Here is a 13,496-nt window from a genome sequence, read left to right on the forward strand (position 1 = left end):
CAAGCGTTTTTCAGACTTTTACTGCCAACCTTTCTACCTGTTTGGCCCCTTAAGGGCACCACAAGCCCCGTTCATCTTTCAGGCTGTACCACTCCCTTGGATTTTTGCAGTCCAAATGCTTGACCCTACTTTTTTTTTTTTTTTTTAGCATTAAATCCTAGCTGCCAAATTCTAAACCATTTTTCAAGCTTTGCTAAATCCTTCCTTATATTGTCCACTCCATCAGATATAAGTACCCTATTGCAGATTTTGGTATCAGACAGTCCTTTTCCAATATCCCTTGCACAAATGCGAAAAAGAGCCGGATCAAGGCCCTAACCCTACAGGCACTTTCTTCAGATTGAGCTCCATTACCACCAGCTTTTCTAGCCTTCCATTTAACCAGTTTCTAACCCAGTCAGCCATATTAGGGTTCATACCAAGGGCACTCGGTTTATTTATAAGAGACTAATGCACAGCTTACATCACATTACATTTACATTTCTAGACGGCAAAACCTTACGGATCGATGCGGTTCACAAAAAGATAAAAACTAGACATTCCCAGTGATCTACAAAACTTGTCATAAGATCGTATTAGTGCTGTAGAAATTTTGTAAATAATATTGATTTTAGTAGTTTTCTAAAATGTAAGTAGGAACAGCTCTGTCAAAGGCTTTGCTAAAATCTAATTCTAGCACATCCAGCACGCTCCCTCACTTCAACTCAACTGTCTGGTCATCAAATTTGTCGAACAAGAATGACATACTTCTAGTAAAACAATGGGGTCTCAGGTCCTGCAATTCATTAGCCTCTGTTTTAATATACTCATTAGCAGGGCTTTTTTGAGGGGTTACTCAGGGGTACCATTTCCATTGCTTGATAAAAACCACCCATGGACTCCCAAGTATTAATCAAAGAGCTCAGGTTCTGCACATCCATCTCCGGGTGGATGATGACAGCAATTTCAAATATAACCCCATGTTCCTCTTGACTACCTTAATAGACAACCCCTACTTATAACCTTTATTGCAAAGAAATGCCAAACAAAAGTTCCCACAATCTTTTCAGTTCAGTCAAAATGTTTCCTTCAGCTTCTCCTGGCAGAGATAGTCAACAGTGCTGGGTTTGCTACTTGCAGGGCACCGTTTCACAAACCAGCACATCAGCCAAAAAAAAAAAGTCTCTAAAGGGTAAGAAACAAACTTCCACAGTTCATTTCTCTTGCAAATCTCCCTTAGGGCTAGATGTACTAAACAGGATCGGATTTTTGGCCGATTCAAAAAGAGCAATTGATGCATTAAAAAGGTTGCATGCAAATGATTCATGAGGAGGTTCGTCATAATCCTCGTCTCTCCCGTCCAATTGATCACTGTGAGACCAATTCTCATACATGCGCAGAGCTGGCAGGGGAAGCCCAAACAGCTGAGAGACAGGGGAAGCCCTGAAAGCAGCCTCCTGCCACTGGACAAAGATACTATGCTTGCTATACAAGCACAATATCTGCCCCATTAACAAAAAAAAAAGCCACCCCCGGTCTACGACAGCCCTCCATGATGACTCCTGATGAGCGCAGTACCAGGAATCCTCCTTGCGTTAGTGAAAATTGACAGGAGGGATGCCCTCTCCCTCCTGCCACTGAAGGCCCACCCCCACACAAGGTGCTTCCCCAAACATCCCCTCCCCTCCTCCTTCTCCCCCCAAAAAGGCAGGAGGGAGGCCCACTCCCTCCTGTCATCGGAGGTCCCCCAAAATCACCCCACCCCATGAACCCCCCTGTACCTTGCTCACACCTGGCCACTCCTCAGAGGGAGCATTACCGGCCGGCAGTCTGGATTTCACGGATAGCCAGCTAAGTCGTGTGACATAATCGGTTAGCCATTAGCCACTGAAGCCTGAATTCTCTAAAGGGTGCCTGTAAGCGCCCAAACTCAGTCAAAACATGCCATTTAAATAACGTTTTTTACTGAGTTTTAAGGCTCCAGTGCCAGAATTGTCTCCTAGGCGTTTTAGGTCACCTAATGCCACTGTAGGCGTGGCTAATGCCGGAAGTAGCATCAGATGGCCTAACGTACCTACAGAGGCGCAATTCTGTAAGCAGCGCTGTCACATGATTAACAAGCAATTGGCAGCCACTTTTAAAGGTGACTATCTGATAAATTTCTCTGACTTCATTTCTGATTTGATGCATTTTTAAAACACTTCCAGATAAATTTGATTAATCTTTCCATGCTAATGTAATTTTGAAAGTTTTTTTGTAATATCACTGTCTGTATACAATCTCTTCCTCTGTAAACCACTCTGAACAGTTTGTGGTATTGCGGTATATAAAAATAAAGTTATTATTATTAACAATGGCGCTGGTTACAGAATCCGGACCCAAGCGCCATCTCATGCTAGATATTAGCGTTTAGGAAGCTACGTGCTATGAGTTTAGCCAGCCAGGAGCCATTCCTAGCGGCTAAATAGCTCTGAATATTGGCTGTTTTTCTTTGTTTGTTGGGCTGAATGACTGCTTTCGCTTATTTTCTATTAGAGATTGACCTGAATGGTCAATAAAGGCACTTTAGTAAGCAATAATAAACAAACAACGGTTCAACAGTTTAAGAGACATTTAAAGGCTCATTATTTTGTGAAAACATTTGGCTGATAATTTTATTTTATTTTATTTAAGTATTTATATACCACTTATACTTATAGCCTAAGTGGTTTACATTCAGGAACTCAATCATTTTTCCCTGTCTGTCTAACAAATGTACCTGGGGCAATGGGGGGGGGATTGAGTGACTTGCCCAGGGTCACAATGAGGCTAGTTTAAAGTATATCTCTTTTCTTAATGTGACATCTTAAATCTTTGAATTTGCTATTTTATTGCATGAAAATTGATCATATAAAGTGAAATCTTATGACTAAGGAAGCAGGAACTGTTGTGGCTTTCCTGGATAAGTAGAGTCGGTTGATTGTAGAGAACAGTGTTCTGATTGTTCAGTTCTCATGATGTCCTGTTTGATGGAAGGGGCATTGTTTTCAACTTTTATTCTAGTACCAGACCATGAGCTACAACTGTTTGCTGCTTCTGCAGCCTTTATTGATAAAGGAACGTGGGAATAATATTGTACATCCTTTGTGATTAATAGATAATGCATGTTTTTGAGCTGGAATATTTCCTCTACATACAAAGCCCTGAATGGAGACGGACCAAGCTATCTAAACAATTGCCTAATCAGGAACAACACATCCAGACCAAGGAGAACACAGACACACTTTACCCACTCCCCAATCAAAGGCATACAAAGCAAAAAACTATATGGTGGACTATTAGCAACCCAAGCAGCAAGACTAGACCAACACCTCTCCAATCTGTTGACCACAAAGCCCAACTACAAAACTTTCAGGAAAGAATTGAAAACCATGCTATTCAAGAAATTTGTCAATTGATCTAACTAAACCTTCTTGACTCCCCAGATCCTAATGCATTTTCCAACTATCAACCTTGTAATCTCTCTGGGAATGCCCAGGCCGATTCTTTTGTAAACTGCCTAGAACTGAAAGGTATTGGCAGGATAGAAGACACCAATGTAATGTAATAATTGAATCCTCTACTGAAAAAGGAGAATCTTGACACTTTATTGCCAAATTACGAGGGGGTGCTAAAAATTTCTCAGCCCAACCAAGAAGAGAATGAAGTAGATATGGTTCAATGAATGATCTGAAACAAAGTCAAAACAGAGAATTTTGTTTTTGCAAATTGGCCCTTCATGAAATAAGACCACACTCATTTCAGCTACGGTGGCAAAATAATGCTCAGAATTTAAGAAGTTGGTTGGTTGGGCTGAGAACTTTTCACTACCCCCTCATATAGGCCTCTCCCAAAATGGCTGGTTTTCAGGTATGAGCCATTGTTCGCCAGCTAGGTGATTGCTTAGGAGAGAATGCCAATTGGGATTTCACCCAAGACATGGAACAGAGATAGCCTTGTTGGTATTAATCTCATCAGAAATCTGGATAGGAGATATGGTTCCATTATGGTATTGTTGGATTTCTTCTCTCTTTACCCACATTACTCCTCTCCTCAGGTTGCTTCATTGGCTTCCTGTCCATCTCTGCATACAATTCAAACTCCTCTTACTGACATTCAAGTATCACATCCTCAGTATCACAGGAACTCCATTCATCAAACAAGTCCCTCTTGTTGGTATCCTTCTCTACTGCCAACTCCTGCCTCCAACCTTCTACTTTGTTGCGCCACATGCCTGGAACAACCTGCCTGGCTTGTTATGTCAAGGTCTGTCTCTGGCGGTCTTCAAATCCAGACTGAAAGGCCACTTATTTGAAGCTGCGTTTAAATCCTAACCCTACCAACATATCTGTCTATCATTCCCTCAATAGTCCCCAACAACCCCCTCTAATTCCCTACATGAGCACTATGTTCTGACTCCCCTTTTGTCTTGTGTGTCTGTCATAATTAGATTGTAAGCTCTTCTGAGCAGGGACCATATCTTGCGTGTACACTGTGCAGCACTGTTTGGGTCTGGTAGTGTTATAGAAATAATAAATTGTTGTTGTTACTTTTCAGGCATGCACAAGGAAGGAAGGTCCCTCCCGACATAAAGGATATATACTATATACCACAGAAGTATTTCCCGGAAATGATTTTCACCATGTAACAATTTCCATGAAAGAATTGAGAAAACCAAGAACAATAACCTTGGGCCTTCTGCTTGCAAAGACCATCAGTAAAGGTAAGACATGACGGCTACCCTGTCCTTCCATTTTTTCCCTTTTTTGTCCTTTCCTATTATTTATTGTAGTTCTTCCCCCTCCTCTCATGCCGGTTTGTTTTGGTCAGTCATGTTACTCCAGATAGTTTGTCTTTTGATGTAACTCTGATGTTGAGTCTTTTAGTGTATGGTATTTCCTTGTATTTTGCTTATTATTTTCTTTATATAAAGCCGCCTTGATTACGGATAATAAACTTGGAAACAGTAATTGCCTGAAGTAAAATAACAGTAGCTCACATTAATAACTTCTTCGCCTGCCCGCTTAAATCTAATCTAATCTAATCTTTCCTTTTATATATCGCATCATTCCTATTTTTCTTGAAGCTCGACGCGGTTTACAATAACATTTAGGCTCCTGAGAAAATTAAAGAGTCATGAGATAGGTGGCAAAGTTCAGTTGTGGATTAGGAATTGGTTATCAGATAGAAAACAGAGGGTAGGGTTAAATGGAGGGCAGCCGCACAATACTTAGTCCTAGATTTCAAACGTAGGGACTTTAATAAAATAGGAGAGTACCTGAAGAAAGAGCTGTTAGGATGGGAGGACATAAGAGAAGTGGAAAGACAGTGGTCTAAGCTGAAAGGAGCGATAAAAATGGCTACGGACCTTTATGTGAAGAAAATCAATAAAAACAAGAGAAAAAGGAAGCCAATATGGTTCTCCAACCTAGTGGCTGAGAAAATAAAGGCGAAAGAGTTGGCGTTCATGAAATATAAAAAAAACCAAGAAGAGGAGAGCAGAAAGGACTACAGGGTGAAACTGAAAGAAGCCAAGAGAGAGATACGTTTGGCGAAGGCACAGGCGGAAGAACAAATGGCTAAAAATGTAAAAAAGGGAGATAAAAATTTTTTCAGATATATTAGTGAAAGGAGGAAGATAAATAATGGAATTGCTAGGCTAAAAGATGCTGGGAACAAATATGTGGAGCGTGATGAGGAGAAAGCAAATGTGCTAAACAAATACTTCTGTTCTGTGTTCACAGAAGAAAATCCTGGAGAAGGACCGAGATTGTCTGGCAAAGTTACACGAGAAAATGGAGTAGATTCTGCGCCGTTCATGGAGGAGGGTGTTTATGAGCAACTTGAAAAACTGAAGGTGGACAAAGCGATGGGACCAGACGGGATCCATCCCAGGATACTAAGGGAGCTCAGAGAGGTTCTGGCAAGTCCTATTAAAGACTTGTTCAACAAATCTCTGGAGACGGGAGTGATTCCTGGGGATTGGAGGAGAGCGGATGTGGTCCCTATTCATAAAAGTGGTCACAGGGATGAAGCAGGAAACTACAGGCCGGTGAGCCTCACTTCAGTTGTTGGAAAAATAATGGAAGTGTTGCTGAAAGAAAGGATAGTGTATTTCCTTGACTCTAATGGGTTACAGGATCCGAGGCAACATGGCTTTACAAAAGGTAAATCGTGCCAAACGAACCTGATTGAATTTTTTGATTGGGTGACCAGAGAGCTGGATCGAGGACATATGCTAGATGTAATTTACTTGGATTTCAGCAAAGCCTTTGATACAGTTCCTCATAGGAGGCTGTTGAACAAACTTGAAGGGCTGAAGTTAGGACCCAAAGTGGTGAACTGGGTCAGAAACTGGCTGTCGGACAGACGCCAGAGGATGGTGGTTAATGGAAGTCGCTCGAAGGAAGAAAAGGTAACTAGTGGAGTCCCTCAGGGTTCGGTGCTGGGGCCAATCCTGTTCAATATGTATGTAAGTGACATTGCTGAAGGGTTAGAAGGAAAAGTGTGCCTTTTTGCAGATGATACCAAGATTTGTAACAGAGTAGACACCGAAGAGGGAGTGGAAAATATGAAAAAGGATCTGCAAAAGTTAGAGGAATGGTCTAATGCCTGGCAACTAAAATTCAATGCAAAGAAATGCAGAGTAATGCATTTGGGGAGTAATAATAGGAAGGAACCGTATATGCTGGGAGGAGAGAAGCTGATATGCACGGACAGGGAGAGGGACCTTGGGGTGATAGTGTCCGAAGATCTAAAGGCGAAAAAACAGTGTGACAAGGCAGTGGCTGCTGCCAGAAGGATTCTGGGCTGTATAAAGAGAGGCGTAGCCAGTAGAAGGAAGAAGGTGTTGATGCCCCTGTACAGGTCATTGGTGAGGCCCCACTTGGAGTATTGTGTTCAGTTTTGGAGACCGTATCTGGCGAAAGACGTAAGAAGACTTGAGGCGGTCCAGAGGAGGGCGACGAAAATGATAGGAGGCTTGCGCCAGAAGACGTATGAGGAGAGACTGGAAGCCCTGAATATGTATACCCTAGAGGAAAGGAGAGACAGGGGAGATATGATTCAGACGTTCAAATACTTAAAGGGTATTAACGTAGAACAAAATCTTTTCCAGAGAAAGGAAAATGGTAAAACCAGAGGACATAATTTGAGGTTGAGGGGTGGTAGATTCAGGGGCAATGTTAGGAAATTCTACTTTACGGAGAGGGTGGTGGATGCCTGGAATGCGCTCCCGAGAGAGGTGGTGGAGAGTAAAACTGTGACTGAGTTCAAAGAAGCGTGGGATGAACACAGAAGATTTAGAATCAGAAAATAATATTAAAGATTGAACTAGGCCAGTTACTGGGCAGACTTGTACGGTCTGTGTCTGTGCATGGCCGTTTGGAGGAGGATGGGCAGGGGAGGGCTTCAATGGCTGGGAGGATGTAGATGGGCTGGAGTAAGTCTTAACAGAGATTTCGGCAGTTGGAACCCAAGCACAGTACCGGGTAAAGCTTTGGATTCTCGCCCAGAAATAGCTAAGAAGAAAAAAAAAAAAAATTTAAATTGAATCAGGTTGGGCAGACTGGATGGACCATTCGGGCTTTATCTGCCGTCATCTACTATGTTACTATGTTTAAATGAAGTCTCACCTGTCTTATATGAGGGGTGCTAAAAAGTTCTCGGCCCAACTAAGAAGTGAATGATGTGGATATGTTTCAATCAGTGATCTAAAGCAATGTCAAAACATAGAATTTCATTTCTGCAAGTTGGTACTTAAAGAAATAAGAACACTCTTTCAGCTAAAATAGCAAAATAACACTCAGAGGGGCATAATCAAAAGAAACGTCTAAGTCCGTTTTGGCCTAACTCGCAAGTCATCCAAAGTCGGACACGGGAAAAGGTCCATTTTCAAAAAATACGTCCAGCATTTTTTTTTCCCAAAAAATTGTCCAACTGTACATCCAGCCGTCTGATCGTCCAGACCGCTAAGTCGTTCATCTTTATACCCTATTTTTGACCAAAAATTAATCCAACTCAAAAACACTTGGGTGTGGGAGGGGCCAGAAAAATAAGGGACCGGACACCCAGACATGGCAACAGAGTAGTGGGGCACCTTACAGGGCATTGCTGTGAACTTCACAAAAAGGGTGCTACATAAACATCATAAACATCTCACAACAGGTCATGGTGAGCCCCCCAAAACACCCCCAGAATCTACTAGACCCACCTATCTACCACCCCAATAGCCCTTATGGCTGCAGGAACCACTTATATGGCAGTACAAAAGGGTTTGGGGTTTTTTTGGAGGGTGCACATGTTTCTCCATGAATGCAGTGATTAGAGTGGCTTATGGGCCTGGGTTCTCTTCTCCATGGTTCTCCATGGTTCATCAACCCACCCCCAAGCCACCTTTCTGCAGCTCTACAAGGCTTTCCTATGCCAGTCTGCCAGGTGCTGATGTTCTGGAGGCAGATATGTAAAGTTGTTATTACGTTTTTTTATGTGGGGGTCAGTGATCACTGGGGCTGTGTGTGTGGGGGGTCTGTACTTTGTGTCTGCAGTGCTTATCTGGCCACTTTGGATACCATTTGTAGACTTAGACTTGGTTTTAGATGGCCTAAGTCACAAAGTCCAAGTTCCGTCTACATGCAGCCCACATCCTGCCGAAATCCCGCCCTCACCACTCCTCCTAAAACGCCCCTTTTAGCTCTGGTCATTCAGCAGCACTGTGAAGGCCTAAGTCGTTTTTAAATACGTCTAAAACCCTGTTCGATTATCTACACTTGGATAACTTTTGTTACTGATCGTCCAAGTGCCGATTTAGGCCGGTTTTTAGATGTTTTTCTGTTTCGATTATGAGCCCCTCAGAATTTAGGAAGTTGGTTGGTTGGGCTGAGAACATTTGAGCACCCCCTCGTACAGGGGCATCAGTCCCTCCTTTTTCCTACTGGCCATTCCTCTCCCTATGCACCCAAGCATCCTTCTAGCTTTCGCTGTCATCTTTTCTACCTTTTTGGCCTGTCTACCTTTTTTCAATTTACGCCTACAGCTGATACTGCCAGCCACAAGGGCCAATTTTCTCTTCTGAATTTAGCAGCACACGCTGATTGCACGTTTTTAAAATTATAATCTACAGCTGATATCTCCAGTTGCTCACGCTGATTAGTTTTACTGATTCAAAATTATAGATTTCAGTCAGATTTAGTATCCCTTGATGAAAACATACGGTATATCTGTGCCAAAACTTGGATCCTTGTTGGGACATTACATAAGAACATAAGAACTGCCTTCTCCGGATCAGACCCATGGTCCATCGAGTCCGGCGATCCGCACACGCGGAGGCCCAGTCAGGTATACACCTGATGTAGTTTTAGTCACCCATATCCCTCTATGCCTCTCATAAGGAGATGTGCATCTAATTTGCCTTTGAATCCCAGCACAGTGGATTCCTTAATAACCTCCTTTGGGAGAGCATTCCAGGCGTCTACCACTCGCTGCGTAAAACAGAACTTCCTGAACAGAATTACCTTTTTAAGAAGATTAAAATTGATGCTATTTGGTTCTAAGAACATCTTTTTTTTTTTTTTTTGCTGGACTCTGCATTTTTATCATTAAATCTTAGCTGCCAAATTCTGGATTATTCCTCAAGCTTTGCTAGCTTTCCTTATGTTATCCACACCATCAGGGATGTCTACTCTATTGTGATATTGGTATTATCTACCAAGAAGCAACCTTACTAGCCATCTCTTTAGCAATATCACTTACAAAAATGTTAAACAGAACCAGCCCAAGAACCAAACCTTGCAGTACACCATTGGTACCATCCCTTGCCTCAGAGTGAGCTCCGTTTAGCATTCCCCTCTGTTGCCTTCTGCTCAATTAGCTCCTAGACTAACTAGAGAGGCAGGAATATAATTTACAACAATAACATTACTGGAGTGAAATAGATTTAACAAGAATAGCCAGGCAATAGAGCATTTATACAAGGGAAAGAACCAGGATATAAACATAAATAATACTTCTTTTCTTTAAAATAGCCAATGTTCCTGTAAGAACTGTGATTTCAGTTAATTATTTGTCAAACTGCTACACCCAACACCACCAGTACAAAGGCAGTGCTCAACCATTGTATCGTACAGGAGAGGTGAATTGAAACCTAAGGATGAGCGATTGATAGTTGCCACCCAGGACAGTGGATTACGGATGAGCTGGTTCACAGAAGGAAAACTGCTATATTAGGTATCTGTAAGAAAGAGCTGGAAACAGGTCCCCATCTCGTAGTTGGCTGAAATGTTCAAATGGCAGAAAATTTCTATACTGAAAGGCAAAATGGGGTGGCATGTCTCATCCGATAGAAACTTTGCAAACAAAGCGCTGGGATCATGACCCAAGGGGAATTCTGGAGAGTGATGAGGTTAACTTATGATCACCTGGAACATCCTCATTCTGACCCATAAAAAGACAGATGCAAGGAAACCAGACACAGTGATCAAAGAGAAAAACACCAGAACAGCATTGATCATAAAGGTGTTGGTCCCAAGCAATTACTCTATGAATTTTGCAAAAAGAGAAACGATCCTCAAGTACCAAGAAGTGCAGTCAGAGACCAAGAAACTATGTTAGAAAGATGCAGAAATATTTCCCTGATTAAAAGGAATTTTCAAGCATACCTGGATAAGTTGCCTATACATGTTACATCTTATGGACTCCAGAAGGAAGCTCTCTTTGGCATGCTACAAGTATTATGGTGAGTGTTAGCAGTAAATCTGAGATACTGAGATCAAATTCCACATATCTTGGCCTGGCTTAGGAGTAAGGTTCCTTACTGTCATGGCATGTATAAAATCATCAATTTCAATTGGAGTATTAAATATTATAACTATGAATCCTCTAAAAATTTTTATTTTTCTTCAAAAAGAGAAATTCTATAATCAAAAAATATATTCTATAGAGTAACAAATAAATAAATAGTGGTCAGTGATAGCCAATAAGAACTCTAAAGCATAAGGACACGGGCCTCTGCCAGTTCAGGCTTGTGTACATCATAGCACTCCTCCCTTCCTACCGCTAAGCAGCGAAAGTTCTAAAAGACTAAGTGGGAGGGTCTGACAATTAATAGATGTCCCCTTTTGATGAAAAAAATAAATGGTCATGTTATGGATACTAGGCTACATTCTACTGTAGTTGCCAGTTTTATTAATGCACATTTTCCCAAGTATGATCACCAAGAGTCGAAAAAAAGAGCGACAAGAAATCATTGGAATAAATGCCCCTATCCACATGTCCAGCCGTGCATTAAGGCAGACTTTTTGAGAGGAGCTGTGCCTCAGCTTGGGAAAGATTAAGAAATCCTGAAATGCTGGTCAGAGGAAGGATGTGTAGGAGGCAGGTCTGGAACTCAGGCTGCCACAGCAGAGACCTAAGTATGGAGTCATGCGATCAGACAGTTAGATCTCTTTGCTACTGATTAGATTGGACCTTGAGGAGGCCTGCCTGCCTATCTTGTGCAATGTAATGTTTGTAGACTGCGGGGTGGGTAAACACCACAGCAGGAGTAAATCCAGTGCAGTGCTGAGCTGAAAGTCAGCACTTTCCTGCTGTGTAAATACTTGACTCTCCCAGCGCTCCCGTGTACTTTTGTTACTCACTGTCCCAGCTCCCAGCGTGCTCTCATGGTGTGAAGGAGCGCTGCAGCCCTCTGACACAGAGAAAAGAGGAATCAGGACTGGAACAGCAGAAAAAGGTGACAAATGGCATTTTATTTTCATCACAGGATTAGTGGTAGCTGAGAGATCAGGGGAAGGGGAGGGTTTGAAAGGAAAAACAATGGAAGTCATATGCAGTACATCAGATTTTTCCAGGCAATGAGTTAAAGGGTAATACTGTAGATACAGTGAAAGGATTTCCTTCTAGAGAACAAGTTTTGCCTAGAAATTTTGGTCTGCTATGTGTGATGGAGCTGATCTTTATTTGACTAACAAAACCAAAAATACTCGTATATATAGTGAGAATGAGAGACCCTATGTAACATCATAAGTTGTTGCATTCATAAGGACTGAAAGAACACGCCAATGTCTGAAAATAATTTTAGCAATCTAAGGAGTCAATGTAGAAGAACCCAAACAACATAGGCATTTCTCCATGGGATTTCTAACCTGATCTTCCAATAACAAAGGTCTTTGCGCATATTGATCTTGCAAAAATGGGTGTATAATAACCCCATAAGGATAACCCTTGACAGCAAAACTCTACTTCTGCTGAATCAATCCACCACAGGCAAGACTCACAAGTCTATCAATAAATACAACAGTTATATATATAAAAACCCTTCTGATCTTAGTGAAACTTCCTTATTGCATTCTCTCTCAAGGTAGAGTGATACTGTTCTAATATAGAGACCTCTTCAAAAAACAATGCAGATCCCTTTCTCGGTCATACTTAGGGACTGAATCTGGGCAAATACAGTATAAAACTACTGTTGGCAAGCTTTACTTTAGGAAGAAAGGCAGGAGAGAGGAGATATGATAGAGACATTTTAATACTTCTGTGGCATAAATGCAGAGGAGGCAAATGCGCTTTAATTGAAAGGAAGCTCTGGATCCAGAGGGCACAGGATGGAGATGAAAGCAGACAGATTCCTGTATAATCTAAGGCAACACAGATTGGCCACAGCAAATTGATAAAGATCTGATTGCAGATATCCAAAAGTTCGGAAAGAAAGAGGAGGTGCTGCTGTTGGGTGACTTCAATCTGCCGGATGTGGAATTTTTGGGTTTAACACTGATCTTTCCCATATTCTCTGGGTCATGCTTCACTTTCTCACGAGATGTTAGGACTTCTTTACAGAAGCTGCAATGCCATATCTTTGCACTGGTGAAGTTTGCATCTCAGAGGTTGCTTCTGGGAAATGTACATGACATCAGTGTTCTAAAACTTTTGGTTAAGGACTATTGATAATCCCGCTTCTATAAAACAAATCTGTGGGACTTGTTAATAGACTGTGCAGTGTGTTACCTACCTAGACTCACACTGGTTACCTATACAAGCACAAATTCAATTCAAATTATACTGTCTTTTATTCAAAGCAATAAATGGCACTGCCCCCACTTACCTAAACAACCGCCTATATCGGAACCTTACTACTAGACAAAGGAGAACTCAGACCCCATTTACCTACCCCCCCATTCAAAGGCACTCAGCGCAAGAAGATGTTTGACCACCTACTAGCGACGCAAGCAGCGAAACTAGACCACTCCATTTCCAACTTGCTAACATCAATGAGTGACTTCAAATCTTTTCGAAAAGAAATCAAAACCCTGCTATTCAAAAAATGTATCCAGATATCTTAACGCTTCCCCTTGTCATTCCCCCCTTGTAAATTCCCCCTCAAAGTCTCTTCTACTCTTGCAATTTTTCTCTTCAAAGTCTCAACCATGTAAACAGCTCCCTAAATTGTAATTCTCCTGGAAATATCCATTTATCTTTTGTAATCCTAAATCCATAATTGTAACTTT

At 41.7% G+C, this 13,496-nt stretch overlaps 1 protein-coding gene across 2 annotated transcripts in view; it reads left to right on the forward strand.

Annotated features, from left to right (window-relative positions):
* Positions 1–13,496, forward strand: part of CRACR2B (calcium release activated channel regulator 2B) — a 68,890-nt gene that overhangs the window by 5,827 nt on the left and 49,567 nt on the right. The window contains exon 2 of one of the 2 annotated variants that reach the window (XM_033928062.1): positions 4,555–4,720. The gene's annotated coding sequence lies outside the window, so the exon portion shown is untranslated. Of the gene's footprint in view, positions 1–4,554; positions 4,721–9,697; positions 11,726–13,496 lie in introns of those variants that run through there. The other variant, XM_033928063.1, reaches the window with a different exon arrangement.

Source organism: Geotrypetes seraphini, chromosome 19 (genome assembly GCF_902459505.1).
Source record: "Geotrypetes seraphini chromosome 19, aGeoSer1.1, whole genome shotgun sequence".
In the NCBI taxonomy this organism is placed as follows: Eukaryota; Metazoa; Chordata; class Amphibia; order Gymnophiona; family Dermophiidae; genus Geotrypetes; species Geotrypetes seraphini.